Raw genomic sequence first — 19,342 nt, forward strand, 5'->3', positions numbered from 1 at the left:
TTCAAAGTGATAGGGGCTTTGAATCCCACCTGTCAAGATCAGGTCTTAACAACCATCACCTTGGCAATCAGTGCTATGGGCCTAATCTGGCAGTCACCGCTTTGGAAGAGCCCAGAAGATCTGTCTGTAAGAGAATGGCAGGAGGGTATTCTGTGGCATTTCTAATCCCAATTGCTATAAACTGTAATAGGATCTGTAATGCTTCAGTTGTTCGGATGGGTGGCTTGGCAATTGTTTTCTTCTTCTTCTGGCATTTTCCCAATTTTTTTTTCTTAGTAGAAATGCATATATAGGACATAATATTCTATTTTATGGAATAGGTCAGAAACTGAGCAAAAAATAAATAAATCAATTAGACCAAGCAGTGACTGATCCCATTCTGAAGTAATTCCCAAATTACAAATGTTCCTTAGCTCCCTGTGAGTCTCTCTTCTCCAAGCATGGCAGCTCTCTTCATTCCCAGGCATTCTCTTCATTCCCAGCTTGTAATGTCTGAGATGAAGCACTATTAAGTATAATTAAACATATTTAGGAGACACAATCTGCCACTGTGCCAGTATCTATAACAAAAGAGGCTTTAAAAACTGCACAAGAAAAGAGAACTCCATTTTTTCAAGTGTAGCACACCTACCACTCAGTAATGGTTCTGTCAAACTGAATCTCCGTGCCCTACTGTTAAAAACTAGGCATCTGGTATAGTATTCATTTCCAAAAATTTTTTTTCCTACTGTCTGAAAATGGCCTCTTACTTTACTATGATGATTTTAAAACACACCAGAAATGTATTTTCCTGCATAGCTATTCATTCTGCCTTAAGAATATAGAAAAAACAGATGGGACTAATTTTCTCTTACTTGTTCCAAACATTTCAACAGGTGGGTAACTTTTCTTCCCAGTGTTTGGACTCTCCACTGTTCTTAATAGGATTATTTGGATAAATAAACTCATCCAACTTTGGCCCTTTATTAGTCATACACCTGAGGCAGAATATGCAGAAGTTAATGGAAAGAAAGGATGTCTGCTCTGGTAAGAAATGAGCTAATGTTGCTTTACTATGAAAAGGCATTAAATTCTTCTTGCCTGAAATATGCTCTTGCAACCCAGAAAGCCAACGGTATCCTGGGCTGCACCACAAGAAACATGACCAGCAGGTTGAGGGAGATGATTCTTCCCCTCTACTCCGCTCTTGTGAGACCCCACCTGGGGTACTGCATCCAGCTCTGGGGCCCCCAACATAAGAAGGACATGGAGCTGTTGGAGTGAGTCCAGAGGAGGGCCATGAAGATGATGAGAGGGCTGGAGCACCTCTCCTATGAAGACAGGCTGAGAGAGTTGGGGCTGTTCAGCCTGGAGAAGAGAAGGCTCTGGGGAGACCTTCTAGCAGCCTTCCAGTACCTGAAGGGGGCCTACAGGAAAGCAGGAGAGGGACTTCTTAGAAAGGCGTGTAGTGATAGGACGAGGGGTAACAGTTCTAAACTGAAAGAGGGTAGATTTAGATTAGATATTAGGAAGAGATTCTTTCCTGTGAGGGTGGTGAAGACAGTGGAACATGTTGCCTAGAGAAGCTGTGGATGCCCCCTCCCTGGTAGTGTTCAAGGTCAGGTTGGATGGGGCTTTGAGCAACCTGGTCTAGTGGAAGGTGTCCCTGCTCATGGCAGGGGGGTTGGAACGAGATGATCTTTAAGGTCCCTTCCAACCCAAACCATTCTATGATCCTATGATTCTATGAAACAGAAATTGATTTTTTGGCATAAATCTCCAGTTTTATTTCTGCTATAGTTCAACGAACACCAAAAAATGAAGAGGCTGGAACATAGTTTGGGAGGCGCAAAGAAGGAAGATATTATATCTACCTTATGCTTTACACATCTTCTAGGTAGGCATACAGATATCTCTCTTGTTTCAAAATTATCCTTGTACTGTTCTGCCAATGTTCAAACTCATTTCTCCCTTTACAGCTCTATCTATCTACCTTAATTACAGTTGAAGGAGAACAGGTTACAGTCTAGTGGGCAGCAAAAGCAGCGTAAGAATATCAAACAATGAAACAAAACCAGTTTCCACTATAGACAAGAAAGGAAAATTTTCAAAAAGTGAAACGATGTAGTAAAATAGGATGGACATTCTCCTTTTCCTTCAGGGTGAATGAATTAACAATGCAAGGATGCAATGAGATGCATATATCAGTGATAGATTACAAAGACAATATTGAGATGAAGATCTTGAACAAGGGAAATTAAAAGCTGAGCAGTGCTGTAAGTATGCAGATCACAGAAGAGGTGCAGATTAAACTCCCATATGTCATCCTAGATGGCCTTCATCTGCTTCCCAAGCTCTGATCATCAAGGAGCTGAAGCTGTAGTAAAATGTGCCAATGGGCTCTACTTAACCTTTAAGATGAAATATTTTGATGCTGGGAGTGACTGCCATGACTGAAGTGCTCTGACATGACACCCTGTGTAATATTTCTTGCTTTCTTCTCATCATCTGGCCTCTTTGTAGAGGGATTACAGGATTATAGGTGCAATGGAACTGATACTACAATGGAGTGGAAGTAGGAGTGGAACTGAAGCATCCCTTGCACCTGATGACCGAAGGTGTAAGTGACATTGATGTGTTGTCCTAGTGTGCAAGAAAACATGCATTGCAAACAGATACAACAGTGGAAGAGGGTATTGTCCGGTCCTTTTTCTTCTGCTGGACTGCCAAATGCTCCTGTTTGCTCAGATCTGCTAGCAGGCCTACTCATCAAACTCCCTTCGTTGGTTCAGTCTGCGTGAGCTGAGTTAACCAATACCTACGAATTGAGTTGTTTAGACTAACAGAAGTGATTAAGGGGATGCTCTCCTGAGGAGCCTGGGAGAGTGGTGATGAGTGGTTTGCAGCAAGCTAAGAGCACTTATCTCTTCAGCTGGTGCAGTTGCGTTTGTCCTTGGTATCAGGCCCTGCTGTGAATTTGTCCCAGTGAATTTATCACCCTGTAAATGTGGATCTGGTTCCAACTGTGAAGTTGAAGAGCAGGCATATAATTTTAATGTTTTTACAACTCCTTCAGCTAGAACTGCATTAGGACAGTTAGCTATGGCACCTGAGAAACAGATCTGTGAAAGCAGGTTTTTTTCAAGCAATCCTCTTATTTTGTATATAAAATACCCATTAAAAATAAGTCAAGTTGTGGAAGAGTGTGTAGGTAATTGCACTGTACTATAATTTCTATTTATATTAGACACTATTGGAATAAACCAAGCAGACAGAGTGGCATACCTGGCAAGAGGTAGAGGAGATGACCCTGCACAAGGTCATTTTGTTTCTGGACAGGACATTTGTCACAGCTGCAGTACTGTTCTGCTTTGGAAGAGAAGAGTGTGCAAAGTATTTTTTAATGAAATATTTAAGACACTGTTCCCAGTGTCAATGTGGCCTAAAGAACACTGTGTACTAATTTCTGTTGACATTGACTGTGCCTGTGACCTTGGATAAATCATTGCATCTCTTTGTGCATATCCCCATCTATAAAATGTCCTCCTCATGGATATGTAGTGAAGATTCATTAGTTAATGTTTGTGAAGTGCTTTCAATACATAAATATGGTTATTACTTTAACAACTCTGAAGTTTATGAGATTAAGAGGACATCTTACCCTTTGCATCCTACTCATCAGTTGGGGGCTGCAGTAGCCATCCGATAAATGAGTGCATCATTCACATCAATCTTTACACATATCTGTTACCTGCTACTAAATGTCTTTGTAATTCTACAAGGTCACTGGCTCTCCACTGTCTATGATTGCCTAATCTTTTATAGCAATTAAGGAGTAAATTATGTTCATTTTTTCAAAAATTGTACACTAGAGATGAAAATTTTTTGCATGCACTGGTATGATTTGTCGCTCCAAGCATCTACAGGGTGATTTTTTGCAATCATTCCTTTATTCCTATAATCTAGAGCACCTCATTTCCCAGGCAAAAAGCAGAATCCTGTCTGGACCTGGGGCTGCCACTAAAATGAAATAAGATTGAAATTCAGAGGTTTATTGTGTGCCAAATCTCTGGAAGACATTGGCAGGTATTGTTGTGTCTTTTCTGAGCTTCCAGATGAATATACCCAACTGATGTACCTCTGCTTCTTATGCTGTAGTTTAATATGCTACAGGAGGTCTCTCTAGCACAGTGAAGCAATAGAAGCCTTGATGAGAGCTATTGAAAAAGTGTGAATGCTCATAAAAGCCTGACTAGAAATCATATATATTGCTGAACCTTAAATTTCCACCGATGAAAATGAAATCAGACTTTGTCCCAAGCTGGTAGGTAACATCTTTTTTTGGTCTTTTTGGCAAAAGGAACTGCAGTGACATGGAAATAAGCAGGAGCTGTCAACTCTTAGCATAGTTCAACATTGCTCTGATTTATGTGTTGATGTACAGTCCTTGTGCTAATGATAAATATGTGTCCAGTTATTGTCCATGCCTCCATCTCCTTATATTCTTCTGTTCTTTTGTATTGGCGTTGAACAAGTTAATTTCCACCATGAAGAAGTTGGAGATATGGAGATATGGGGAACAACAGCGATGGTGCCTGGCATGGCATGAAATGGGCCATGAAGAACTGGATGAGGCTACTTTCCTTTATCAGGAAGGATTACCAGGAAGGATTAACAGGAAGGAAGACCAGGAAAACCATGAACATATATTCATTGATGACAAGACCAACTGCGAAGCGACAGGTTTTTTGGCTTTGCTGCCATCTAGCAGAAGTTAGACAGCCTGACACCCACTCACCCACCAACTGGGACAGAGAGGCGAAGTAGATTCCTGAGGTAGGTGGGGGATAATGTGGATTATGGCTGAGGTCTGAGCTGGCCATTCTGGCCTAAGTCCTCTGCATGTTGCTAGTTGACTGTTAAAAGGTGGCTTGGTCTTTGGAAGAGCAGCTGTGAGGGTGCTGTTCCCTCCTGCTTGACTTTACTTCTCTTCCTCAAGCGCAGAACTAACTGAGACTCACTCATGTCACTGGAGGAGTGACCCAGGCCGCTGCTGCCCCACCGGTACTGTTACGTTGAAGGAGATGTGCGGACAAAAACAGATTTAAAAGAAGTCAGATATGCCCTCTAAACACAAACCTTCTCATCAAGACAAGAGCCTTTTTCCTTTCTGGGGAAAGGAAAGCACTCCTCATGTGTACAGAACATATTTAATTATAATCAGTTAATAATAACAGTCACCTTGATCTAGGTTTGGTCAAGGCTCATGCTGAAAAAAATCCTTTAGCTTCTAAAGCATTTCAAGCAAGTCATTAGCTGGTTCTGAGTTTATACTGCTTTATCATCTGGACGGTCTTGAACAAAGCTTAGTTACATAATGATCCTGTTAGTCTCCTAAATGAGTTTCCTTTCCTGTAATTATTAATCCTTCAGCTTCTCTCTTTCTTGCAATCTCATTTTCTCCTGCAGTGTATGTTCTTTTCGCAGAGACAGATAACTAGATCTTGGAGACAGTCATTTATGGTCTGTGTTCATTAGTTCACAGGCAGAGGAAACTAAGCAGACTCTACTCTGATTTTCCTTTTGTTCAATGGAAACTGAACATTCATTATGGTTTTGCTGCTGAGGGAAAGTTCAATTGCTAACGTAACACAGGCTAAAAAGTCACAGAAAGAGAAATGTTTCATGTTCTGGAGCAACTGAGCTCACATGTATTTTCCAGGGAAGGAAAAAACCAGCTAAACCTGAGTTGAGGTAATTGAAATGGGCCTGTGAGGCTAACAGACATTATGAGAATGTTGTGATCAGGCTCAAACTAAGGATTAACCAGGTCACTCAGCCTGAAGGTTAAGCTTTAAAAGAAACGGAGGCAAATTAAGATACAGGAATATACAGACAAATCACCTGGGTAAGTCTTCCCTGTAGCAGTGTTCATTATATGATTGAAAGTAAGTCATTTTTCCTGCCAGGTCAGGTTAGTGTGGCTTTTTTAAAAGATAAAGTGAGAAGTTTTATTCCCATTTTTTTTTTCTTTTGGACATCACAATATAGCAAAGGCCATTTGTCTGTGAGGAGTATGTCAGAAGCAGTGAGACCCACACTCAGCTGAGTTTCTGGGCTGCTACTTTTTCCTAGGGCTTATGAATTCAGCACTAAATCATGTTCTAGGTCTCTAAATTACATTAGATGTCATGTGAATGCAAATATGTGTTAAGTAGTTTAAGAAACGCCCTGGTGGGGGATGTTGACCAACCTTCCTTCCTGCTCAGGTGCAGACAACCAAGGAAGGGCAGTGAGGGAGCATGGGGCATGCCTCACCTTCCTCACTGGAGCTGTTGGCTGGACAATCCCCTTCAGCAGAGCCTGGGAAAGCTCTTAAGGGGAGAGGTCTGGGCTGCATGTTCAGCATCTCCAGAGACAAGTGCTCCACTTCAAACAGGCGGGAGGAAGGGATCTGGGGAGTCAGGGTGGCCAAGAAACCATCAAGGCCCATCAACATGTGTGGGGATGCTGGGAGGAAAAGCCTGGGTGCCATGGGACCCTGTCCTATACATTGCGGGTGTTGGGTTCATGAGATGGAACTCACAGCTCCTCTTCTAAGTCTCCTTTTAATTTTGCAGTAGGAATATTCTTAAAATATTTTATTGCACAAACCTTCTTCAACTATTTCTGTTTCATGCAGTCCAGTAGACCAGGAGGGAATGGTGTCTCTGCTCAGCTGTGCCTTGGTAACCAGCCCTGAAGAGCTCGGCCCCTCTGCTGTGGTGTCTGCAGTGTGGTGACATGGACTGCATATGCTTTTCGTGGGGCTCAACCTAGCAGAATTTCATGGTTAGCCTCTGCACTTAATTGAGAAGCGAAACATTCATATATGCTTAAGTAAAATAAATGACCTTAACCAAGGGAAAAAATGAGAGAGTAACTTAAGCTATAAAACAAAATAACTTTCAAAGCATATTGTCAGTTTCAACAAAATAATTGTTTAAAATCCAGTGAAGTTAAATCAAATAGAGTATTTTGTAAAAATGAGAATGTCTCATGCTGCAGAAATGTGCATTTAAGCCATCCAAACAACAGTATTGTGGCAGGACAATTATGATTTAAAACCAGATTAAAATAAATTGATTTTTGCATCAACCTGCTGGTGCCTTTACAATCATTCCAGTCTTTCTGAAGTCCATCTCAGTGCATGTTTCCTTTATGGACTGGGAACTCCTGGGAACTCCAGAGAACATTCCTCTTTTATGTATGTTCACCAGATCAAGACTGGTTGAATTAGGGTTGCTTTGAAGTGAGAGCCATACCTGCTATTCAAACCTGCCCTCTAAAAGCAAAGGGTCTATAAACTTAAGTGTTAATAAGATTCAAAGAAAGCAGACTTATGTGCATGCTCCTTACATTATTCTGACTTACTGCTTCTTCCTATATTAAATCACTCAAGGCCCTGTAAGCACTTTCTGTGAGAATTTACTTACAGTTGGTCTAGTGATTGGAACAGAGCATGTCTATGCCAGCACAGTCTCCTCAACTGTAGGATGTTATTGGTGACCCTCTGAGTATGCTTTAACTTGAATCAAATTTTCAGGGCAGGAATTATGTTTTCAGATGTGTGTATGGGGTAATGGAGCTCTCTTCCACTACAGGGTCCCAGGATGCTTTTTATGCAAGCAACAAATGCAGCTAATTAGACAAGGCAGGGAGTAGTATCTTTCCTTTTGTAGAGAGCATATGGTGTTTCCCAGAAAAGCACAGTTTGTCCAACCAACACAGAGTTAACTAATACAGGCTTACAAAAATCCAGTATTGGGTGATGGATTTATGGGCTACTGATAAGCGACCAAAAGTGGGAAAGAGCAAAGCTTCCTAAACCACCACCATCTCTATTATAAATGTGGTTTTATGTCTTTTAACATACATCGCTAGTATTCATTCACTGTTCGGTTTTGTTCATTCCTTTTAACACAATGTCTGTTTTTCACAGAGGAGGAAAAGGTGGATTTTTTTTAAATGTCCTCTCTGTAAGATTTTCGCTCCCTCACTCACACCAACAGTGTGCAAATAACTGAATGGACAAATTTGCTTCTAGCAGTGACTTACAGGTTCAGTAGATGTCAGTTAGGCAAAGTCATGGAACAATGCTACAGGAACCACAGTTTTGAAGCTTGATGTTACCCACATTGAACCTATTTATTCTGTCATATGAAGGCTGATAGATTTGTGGCAAAAATGTCAAGAGCTATCAAGGAAAATGCGCTCTAAAAATTCTCAAAACCTGAAAGCATTTTAAAAACATATGGAGAGAATTTTAAATTTTGCAGAAAATGTGAGGAATGACATCTTTCTCTCCAACATGGAAATCATGAGCAGAAATAGAAATTATTGTCTGTGTTCCCCCACTGCTGAGATATTTCCACTCTCAGAGAATTTGTGGCTACTTGGAAAAGCTCCTATCTGGGTAGAACCATGATAATTGTAAGGAAAACTGAAAGAGATGCCAAGACAATGTCATCTATGTTATTTAAACTGTTTAGAAACTGGAAAAAAACACTCTGTGTTTTTATCATGCATAGATTTAGTTTCTTGCCCAATAAGGAAAGCTGTGATTGCCCACTGCTCTTTGGAATATAAGTGCCATATGATCACTCTGTAATGCTGGGGAAAAGAGTGGGGAGTCTTACATGACAGAGACCATCTCTGGAGGCAGTAGCATTGTTTGACCCTTGGCACAGCCAGTATCTTTGACATCATCTGAGATCAAAGACTCTGTTAGGTTAGTAGCTATTAGCTTTTCACTAAAAGGCAGCAGTTATGCCCCTTAACAGTTGTTTGAAATGCCCATCCAGCAGAATAAATGCCCAGTACACTATGTCATAGCCCATAGCCTGAAGAAATATATGTACCCCAGGCCAATGCATCGACTTGCTCAGGGTCCTTCTATACCTCTCCTGCATGGGGCTGTATGTCACATATACATGTGGAAAAAACATTTTAGTTAAAGTACATTTGGGTCATGAGCATATTTGGGTCTAGAGTGCAGCATCACAGATTTGGTTATCTAAGGCCACCATCAATTTGAGGTCACCTGGTGAGACCTTTTGTGATGCAAAACTGAGTGGCTGTAGTTTTGCTGCTGCTGAGAACTTGTGGATGGTTAAAGTGGAGCTAAGAAAGCTTCTTGCTCAGCCTCACAGTTGGCATTTGCATAGAAATCAGCAAGATATTCATGTGGACAAAGCTTTGCAGAATTCAAGCATGCCAGTACCTCTTTAGTGAAGGATGATCCCACTTGTCTGTCCTCTGAGATCCCCATTATTGAGATGCACCTGTGTCTAGGAGTTTTTGGAAATTGTAGGTTTCTTTAGGGCCAAAATAAACCTTTTTTATGTTCTGTCTGAAGAAGGTGTTTGGAAGGGGAGCCAACTGCGAGTGCACTAAAAACTGTGACAAAATGGTATTGAATAGATGATGAGGAACACTGCTAGCTGTGCTGTTAAGAGCTCATGGAGACCACATCACTTCTACTTCTCCATGCTTCTCTTCCTGAAAAGAAAAAAAAAATCAAGCCCTACACAGTGAAATAGTAGTTTTATGGGGTAGTGGAATTCATCTGTCTGTGTTAGCTAGAAAACACATTTAGCACTTTTCTCAGCTCTTCAAATACGACATACTTGGTATGGATATTAATGTCATTTTCCTGGCCACAGTAGATACAGTTTTGGGCATGAGAGTGATGTGATCACAGCAATTTGTTGCTAAGCAGAAATGTTGCTTAGTTTCATATCAACTGAAATATTTTCATTGTGTATGGCTCCAATTCCAGATGTACATTTCAATGGTTTAAATTCAGAAGTTATGAACATGTAGATATCCCCAGTCATACTTGGCTCCAGGGCCAAAATGTTCATAGGACAGAATTTCCTTGAGATAAATGCAGTGAGAACAAATATTGTGTGACATGACCTTACTGCAGGCAGTCAAAAATGTTTTGCAGTGAGACACCTTAGCCTAACCAACATGCTACCAAGATATTTTTCTTAGGCATTAATTTTCTCCACAGCTCCAGATATACCCATTGTCCTGAATTTACTTAGAGAAGTCAGTCCTTTTCTTCTCTTTTGCCCTACCTTTCCTCCAGAAGTACAAAGTTAAATTCTGTTCACTTCCTTAACCAAACTGCATCAAATTAGTTCCTGATGCAACTTCATTAACTTCAGCACAGTCTCACCAAGGATTAGCTTACCCTGCTCACCGATCCTTAAGAGAATATAATTTAATCAATCAGATGTAACTGACATAACCAACAAACAGCTCAAGAAAGATTCTTTCTTACCTTGAGGTCCACTGTCTTCATAGTGTAAAAATGGCATGAAGTGACTTAGGCACTCTCAGGTGCTTAAATGCCCTCAGAGTGGTGTAAGTGATAGCCTCACAAAATTGAAAGCTGTAGGAAACTAAGATCAAAACAAGCTTTTACTGTTTTGCTGTCTGTGCAACAAATTCTCTCCTTTAGTATGTCATAATATGAATTCTGATGTCTTTCAAGTGATATTTAATCCAGGTCCCAAGTGGCATTTTTTTGTCTACAATATGGCATGATGGATGTTCTATACGAGCAACTCACTCATCCCTAAAATCTCCTGGAACTGTGTCACTACGCAACAGGATATTCATTGAAAAAAAAAAATCTATCCCTGAACAACAAACCAAAATTACACTGTTGAGTTACAGACTCATAAAAATAGGAGGCAATTGTGGTAAGGCTGAATGATGAATCCATTAAATGGAGAGTTTAAAAACGACCTCTGGTGTTTCATATATAGATATATATGGATATTTTACTCATGGTGTAACTTTTACTATCTTGAGAGGAAGCACAAAAAGATTTGACTCCTCAAACAGAAATCACAAACGTGATTTATGGATTCAAACTGATCTATGGATTTCTGCTGACAGAACTCATGACTTCTTCTAAACTAGCAAAAGTTTTATTCTGCAATTCCAGAAGAATCAATGACTCAATAATACAGGAAAAAAGAAGAGAAAGAGGATTGTTACCCTTTATTTATGTTAGCTTGACCACACTGCAACAAGGACTCAATTAAAATGTAGCAGAAAAGCTCCTCAGAGCAGACTGACATGGATTCATTTGATTCCTTAAAAAGTACCTACCTGGCACACAAATGTTCTTCTGGAGAAAGTACTGTGTGGAACAGTCCTCTGTTACCAGAAGGACAGGACTGAAAACTTCTCTAGTTTTCAGATGAATTCTCTATTGTTTTTTCTCAAGAACTGCTGCAGAGAGGGTATTTCCTTCTCCCCCTTCCAGGAGCTCCTCCATATTTCCTGTTTATTAGTATTGCTGATTTCTAAATGCCGACATGGGACAAGAAAACAGGCATTGTCCCTATAGAAGCAATACAGTTATGTGACCCTTTTAGTCCTGTCTTAAAGGATGTGAACAGGACATGGGAGACAAGCTACTCCACTCCCCAACAAGCTAGTACAGAGTGGGTAGTCCTAGAGAAAATTACACCTTGAAACAAGGTGGATGGGTGAGGGTGGTCATGCCCCAGAGGGCCATGACTGAACAGCTGCACCACCTTCCAGCCAGCACATTTATGGATTTGCCTCAAGTTGTAACATCTTTCCCATTTTACGTAACTTATGTATGATACTCATCTGGTTTGCAGTGTGGAGAAGGATGGGACCCATCAGGATATGTCATAATGCAGTGATATAACAGGAAAACATGGCAGGAGACCAGATGTTCATACAAGGGGTTATCTTTTGGAGATGCAGAATGGTTGACATGAAGGGTTTCACCCTCAGTTTATATAAACAGGCAGAGGCAGCACTGTCTCCAGCTGTTGTACAGTGCTGTATGAATGACAGAGCTGTGCCAGGTGAACAGTTTAAGGGGACTGTCATGAAAAAGCATCACAGTGCAATACCCAGTAAGTGACTGCTTGGATTTGTTGACAATGTTCACTCTTTGCAGAATTGTTTCCAGATCTGTGATCATCTTACAGTGGCTTCATGATTTCCTAGGTTGAAATGGAAATGACCTAGCTTCTATTCTAGTTCAGCTGCAGTTGACTTGCTGGATAGCTGTTGTTACTGCAAAGGTTTCTAAATTTCTTTTATTATTCTCCTCTTCCACAGCATCAGTTTTAGTTTAGCATCTTGTCCTCCAAAGTGTTTTCAATGTCTTTTTTTCTCTCACATACATTTTCAAGTAAACTAGGTGTATTGCTGGTGAGCAGGCAGAAAACGACTTGAAAGGATAGGAAGGACATCAAAAAATGAATTCCCATTAGAATAGAGCTTGAGTATCATCAGCTGTGGTTAGGCAGGTATTTGCACTTCTGGTGTGGCAATTAGACCCTTCAGCATAGGGCTGTTGGAGGGGATATGCAAACTTCTTATAATACAGCTTTCTGATATGCTACTAAGAACAAAAATCCATCAGTTCTAGCAAATGCTAGATATACCCTGAATTTATTTGCCAGAAAAGAGCTTTAGCCACATGTGGTTGGGCAAAATTCTCCGTGCACCCCAAGGGTAGATTACTGTTCAGTGAGCACTAGTGGCTGCTGCTATCACCCCAGGCATGGCTGTGCTCAACTGGTGCTGCGTGGGTGTGATATAGAGAGTGACCACAGATCCTCTGGTTGGAAAGAGGTTTAATCCAGCTCATCACGCTGCTAGTTGTTGATCCAAATGTCCTCTGTTTGAAGTGCTGCTGAAGGGGGAAAGTTCTTTTTACTCCCATCTGGTTATGACTAATCTTCTCAGGCAGGCTTCCTTTGGCAAAGGAGGGGCCTAAGACAAGAACGGTCTCTCTCCCTCTAATTACAGGGTTTACCCTTTGGTTTAACACAGAAACACTAGTAATTAGAGTACAGAAATGCCAGTAGGCCTATGTGAACATGGAGTCAGTTTACAAGGTGATATGCTCAAGCTGATTCAAACCTTTACACAATCTCTTTCTCATTATGGAGTGTAATTAATCACTTTGTCTCATTATCACACTATTGGATTAAATAGAGTCGTTTTAACCTTCCTCCCGATCTTGGAATCTACTCTGGCGCAACTGAAGCCAATTTCCTTTGGAAAACGTGATTGAGCTTTTGTATCTCTGTGGATGTGGCTCTGTAGAGATCTTCTAATATTAAGTTGATTTTAGCCTTTCCATCAATCAGCTGAACTTGAATAGCATGTTAAAGTCATTGCCTTAGAGAGCATCCCCCCTTCGGGTGTCTCTTTGGCTAAGCTGAGGAGCTTAGCTGGCTGAGTCCAAGGTTGGCTCCTTTGCTGAGAAGGGCTGTGGTGAAGACAGCTAAGGTGAGAGCTTGCCCCTCTTCTCCTTTGGGAACTGCTTTCCAGCTGAGGCTTTACTGCTGGTCCCACCTGGGCTACGTGGCATCTGGATAGCAGATGTCCATGATTTTGGCCTGGACCTGGGCCTGCTGGCCTCAGACCAGCCTGGTTGCTGAGCTGGGTGATTTCTGGGCTGCGTCTGCCCCTGGTCACTTTTTTGTGCCTGATCCAGGCCCTCACATGCCACTCGGTATCCTGGCTCCTTGCTGCTGAGGCCACTGCCTCTGCCAGCCTTGCATCCACACTTGGCTCCCAGCTCACCTGCCCCTGGGAAGCAGCTAGTCCTTGCTGCACCCTGACACAAGTTTTTAGGACTCACCTACATCTACTAATAATCAATCTTCCCCATGTCTTCTTTCCATTGTCAGGTTCTGAGACTGGTCTGAAAGCAGTTTCATCTGAGTAAAAACTGAGGGCAGTCCTGAAAGCCATAATCTGACATAGCCCAAAATTCTAAGCTTTAGCCCTGTGTTTTATTTCAACGAATCAAGGTTTACTGAGTCACAGCACCTACCCTCCTGCTTGTCAATTGATCCCCCGGGCATTTGGTGCCCATTACCCCATTCCCGCCAAACTTGCAGTGTGAAGTCAGCTGTGGTGGGTAGTAGATGATGTTAAGGGAAGGTGACCATGGAGGGAACAGAGGTCAGCAGAGCCATGGGAAGGACAGCCTGGGTCTGCTGCAGTCAGGGGACCCATAACATCCCAAAATTTCACAGGGAAGCAGCTTTCATGGCTGATATCGCTCACAAGGCAGAACAATTGCAGTGCAAGGCAGAGACTCTCATGCAATATTGCTGTAATTTATATTCTACAGTGGGGATAGGCTCAGGCTTCGCAGTGCTTTGGGTTTTGATATCAGGCTCCTGCAGGCCTCACTTAATCCCAATCAGACTGCTGTGGTAACACAGGGACCATGTGGTATGGAGGAATCCTTGTCAAAACATAGACCTTCACCCCCTCCCAGGTTCCACAAACCAGTAACACACTCATTTGTAGGCTATCCAGTACACAGTCATTTATAGCTGGACTGGAAATAAGAGAGTCCTCTCTGTTTCACCCAACCCAGAAACATTTTGAGTGGCATGGAGAATCCTGCACTGGCGAGTGAGTGTTACAGTGAGTAGCAGGGAGTAGCTGGGTGCAAAATACACGTCAGCACAAGAGACAGCCAGCATCCATGTTTATGGACTTCCCTCAGAGCAGCTTTTGCTTACTTCACAAATGTGCTGCTACAAATGCCCCGTGGGGGACTGAGCTCAGTAAGATGGGGGCCTGAAGTGGGAGTGAATCCTGTACCTCTGGTGGGGTATAAGGAGCTGCTTCTGACTGCTGCTTGAGACCAGAGCCAGGCTGTAAGCTGGTGGCTGTGCTGGGTAGGATAGGGCATACCAGAAGGGTCAGGCGTACTTTGTTGCCCTGCTGCAGCCTCACCCTGCAATGGCCTTGAGCCTCCGGACCCTGCGCCAGACTGGTAGCAGAGAGAAGCCAAGGCTGCAGGTGAGTGCTTTGAGCCAGAGAGACTTCCCAGCAGCTCTGAGCGAGGAGGGACCGTAGCACACCATCAGGCATGTCGGAGGAGCAGGCACCCGGAGCTGCAGGTAGCAGGAGCAATGGCAGAAGAAATTGGGATGTGGACCTCCTCTAGGAAAGGCTGATATTCTGTTTCCCTTGCCATCTCTGAGGAGGAGTTTAGAGGTAAGAGATGGTGCAGAGAAAAGGCAACAGTGCTGAGCACAGGCAGTCAGAGTTTGCAGAGCCAAAGACAGAGGACAGGCTGCACTATGCCAGGTGGGAGATGCATGAATTGGGCTGGTTTGTTCCCCGCTGCCCGCCTCTTATAAAATGATAGCCTGCTCCTGGAGATATGGGTCCAAGGACCTTCCCGCCCACCCCAGGTGACCCTGGGAGCTGTGTGGCCCGAGAGCTGTGCAAGCGTTCCCAGCGGTGCCTCAACACCCGGAAGAATCCAGGTCTGTGTCGTGCATGAGACCTCACAGCACTGCGGCAGTCAGCATGCCCCATCCGGGGGCTGGCCTGGCTCTCCTCTTCACTTTAATCCGTTCAGGCGCTTTTCATCTCCTCTCTGTTGTGCTGAAAATACCGAAATGGTTTTTATTGCTGTAGGGCTTGGAGAGGCTTCCCCTTGCTAACTGGCTGCCCGCTGGTGACTGGCTCCAGCACTGCACTTGAACGCACCTCAGTGCTGCCCCACAGCTCCACACCAGGGTATCTCAGGGAGGGATTTCTGCTTCTTGTCGTTGCATCTTTGGTTTTCCTTTTAATTCTGGCCAGGCAGAATCCCTCCTTGAAAATGAAACAGAGGAAATAAATATTATCTGGTTTTGCACAGAGTTACAAAAATCATTTTTTTCTATGCAAAATCATAATCCAGACCTAGATTTCCTGGGCTTTAACAGACTTAAAAGGTTTATGAACCTCTGGGATTCATTTTGCTCTCCTTAATTAAGCTCTCTGTGTCTTGAGAAAGCCAAAGGGAGGCTACAGGCATGTTTACCTGGCATAACAAATGGCGGGGACTTTGCTAGGAAAAAGCTGGTAGGCTGGGACTCTCTTTCTGTCTTCTGGTTTCTCCTAGAAATAACAACCCACTAGGGTCATGCAGGACTTTGCAGCTTGCACTGGCTTGAATATCTGGAGAGACTTCTTAACAGGGGGAGGAGAGGGGCTGGCGCCTGAGTGAATCCTTTTATCCTCTGCAGAGGCTTCTGGAGCCCAGTCCTAGCTACTCTGGCAGGGCATTGCAGAGTTATCTGATTATAGTAACATATATACCCTGACTGCATCTGAAATGTTTTCTCCCCTTTAATTGCATATGCTGGGAAGACTGAAAAAGCTTTTGCTTTCTCAGCCTCTTAGATAAAAGATTATTTTAATGAATTTTGAAGTATTTTTGTAAATGTCTTATAGATGTAATAGGCTCCAATCTGTGTGATTTCAGCCTCACACTTATGAAGAGGAATCTTACATTAAAAATCAATGGTCAGACAGCAAGAGAAGGTCATTCCAAGGCCATCAGCCTTATCCTGCAGGAGCACAAGGACAGGTTTGGATGCTATCCCAAGCCAGCAGGCTCTAATATGTCTTGACGAGCAGCTTCAAATAATGTGAAGTCCCAAGCAAGGCTGAGCAGAAAAGCCCTAAATGATTTTCAAATCAGTGAATGTACTTGTCCGACTGTTTCTTACTGCCTGCTCAACAGGGCTGCCCCCTGCCCTCTCTCCATCTCTCTTTTCCCCTGCAAGCCAGCTCCACAAGCTAGATCATCAGCTCTTGTGAGGCCAGACTCAGTGTCGTGCAGTAGATGATGAGCAGAATTAAGCCCAGAACCAGGAGACAGATCCTCCTTCTCTTCAAGCCAATGAAAATCAGGAGCAAGTCCACTGGAGCCACTGGCATTGCACTGACGTAAAGGAAGACAGGAACACAGGCGTTTGACACGTAGGCCTAGAGTGTCTGCAGAGACATTTTTCACTAACCTCTTCCAAACATCCTAGTTTTGGTGCAGGAATGATGGGAACCCTAATGCAGGTGAGGTGCCAGTGGCTGGTTTTGTCACGACACCAGGCAAGCCTTAGAGCAGAGCTCCAGCTGCCTCCTCCCCTAACATCTTCTTCTAAGTTACGTTCATTAAACTCCTGGGGCATTTCAGGCACAGGGCTAATAGTTACCAGTTAATCAAGATTTTAAAGGGGTGTAGGGTTATTAAATCACACGTTGGCTGGCTATCAGTGAGATGCAGAGACTGTGAAGAGGCAAAACGTTTTTCTTAGCATTGAAGAATTGGCTAGCAAAGTATGGGAGATGTCTCCTGGAAAATTTATTGCTGTGGAGTGAAATCTTTTACTTACATCTTATTTTTTAGGCTTTAAGTTGTTTCCCTTTCCTTCCCAAAACATTAAACCTGTTCCAAATTGGCCTATTTCAGGTGTTGTTACAGGCACTTACACACTTACCAAGTTGCGGTATTTCATATTTATTGCAGATTTGTTTGATTTCCCTACGGCACCTTCACTACCACACCACACCAAGGGGGTAAGTCTGTAAACCACTGGTTCACAGCTGTCAGTTTTGAAACAAGGAAGCAACTGTTGGAAAAAAAAGCAAGTTTCATGCTGCCCTCCCACCCAAACTGGGAATATCATCTATGAAATTAAACTGCTGTCACATCCAGGGTGAGAAATATCCCGCCAGAGATGGGGGGGAAAGGGAGAAAGTTTGACGTCTCACGTTCAGGGTGAAAATGAGAACTTTATTTGGAAAGTGGAGGAGCTCTGACTGAGGCAGACCTTTCCATCCCCTGGGAGGTCCCACAATAGCAGACTTGGAGGTCACAGTATTTTGCAAACAAGTAATGCAGCCTTTTGCCCACTCACCAGCAAAGTCGTCGTGCCCTCCGAGGGGAGCAGGGGAAGGCTTCAGGCTCTTGGAACTTAAGCCGGCACTCACTGACACTATTAGGACTCATCTCATCGCTGCAGGAGGCCTTGGAGAAAGCACTTGAAAAAAATACCTTAAATTCTCATCGCATTTCTGGTGCAATAAATGAATTTGGAAAGAATCTGGACATTAATGCTTACTGTCTCCAAGGATCTTCTCAGACGCTCACAGTCAGCATGGCTCAAATTTGCCTCATTTGTGTATGAAGCCTTTCTTTTCACCTGTTTAGAACCATAGAACCAGAGAATCATTTTGGTTGGAAAGGACCTTTAAGATCATAGAATCCAACTGTTAACCAGGCACTGCCAAGTCCAGCACTAAACCATGTCCCTAAGCACTACATCTACTCGTCTTTCAAATACCTCCAGGGATGGTGACTCCACCACTTCCCTGGGCAGCCTGTTCCAATGCTTGACAACCCTTTCAGTAAAGAAATTCTTCCTGATATCCAATCTAAACCTCCCCTGGCACAACTTGAGGCCCTTTCCTCTCGTCCTATCACTTGTTGCCTGGGAGAAGAGACTGACACCCGTCTCGCTACAACCTCCTTTCAGGTAGTTGTAGAGAGTGATAAAGTCTCCCCCGAGCCTCCTTTTCTCCAGTCTAAACAATTCTGAGCTATTAAATTTAAAATTATTATGCAGACCATGAAGCCTTGCTCAGGACCTCTCTGAGCTGGAAGGAGAAAGCATTACCGTGACCTAAACACATCTCAGGATTCCCTCCTTGTTGACCAAGCAGGCTGGTGAAGACCTGCTTCCCTGGACATGTGGGAGTGGGCTCTGCTCTGCTGCCCGTTGGAGGCTTCCCTTTTGCTTCTGCCTCTGACCAGGTTTGTTGGCAGCGTTCGGCACCTTCCAGCATCAGGGGCTTATCTTTGCCTCCCAGCTGACTCTGGGCTGCCCAGCCCAGGCTGTGGAGCATTAAGACGTTCATCCACTACGCCACTGCTTTTAATTTCCCCTTTTTAGAGAGAAAACTAAATCAGATGGAGTTTGATGTTCCCCTCTAATTATTTTTTACTTCAAAAGGGAGAGTTTTAAGTGCACTAGTGAGGACAAGAACTACTAGAAGCTACAGGTCTGCTCCTCCCTAAGGAAACAGTGGCCATGGTCCTGCCGGAGGAGCTGGAGCAGGGTTAGGGCTTGTTAGTTCTCCTCATACCATATTTGATCTTATCATCCTTCCTTGTATCAGTTGAAAGGGAAAATTAATATTGGTGAAGTCACAGGTCAAAGAAACCCCAAAACTATATTGAGTGAGCTGCTGAGTTTTCATTTTAGAAATTAGTTTTGAGGAACTCAGGCAGTCACAACTCGCAGGCATTTTGCAGCCGTTGCTGGTGGAAACGGAAACGGGGCCATGGCCATGTTCTCCACTTCTGTTTTTTACGAGCGGTTGGTGGTCAATAAGCGCACACAAGCAAATGCCGGCTGCTGCCTGTGGGAAACTAGCCTCTGCGTCAAGGCCTGCCTTGCTCTTGGGTGTCTGTGGCCGGCAGCTTGGGCAGGCACTGCTGCCA

Source organism: Nyctibius grandis, chromosome 5, assembly GCF_013368605.1.
Source record: "Nyctibius grandis isolate bNycGra1 chromosome 5, bNycGra1.pri, whole genome shotgun sequence".
In the NCBI taxonomy this organism is placed as follows: Eukaryota; Metazoa; Chordata; class Aves; order Nyctibiiformes; family Nyctibiidae; genus Nyctibius; species Nyctibius grandis.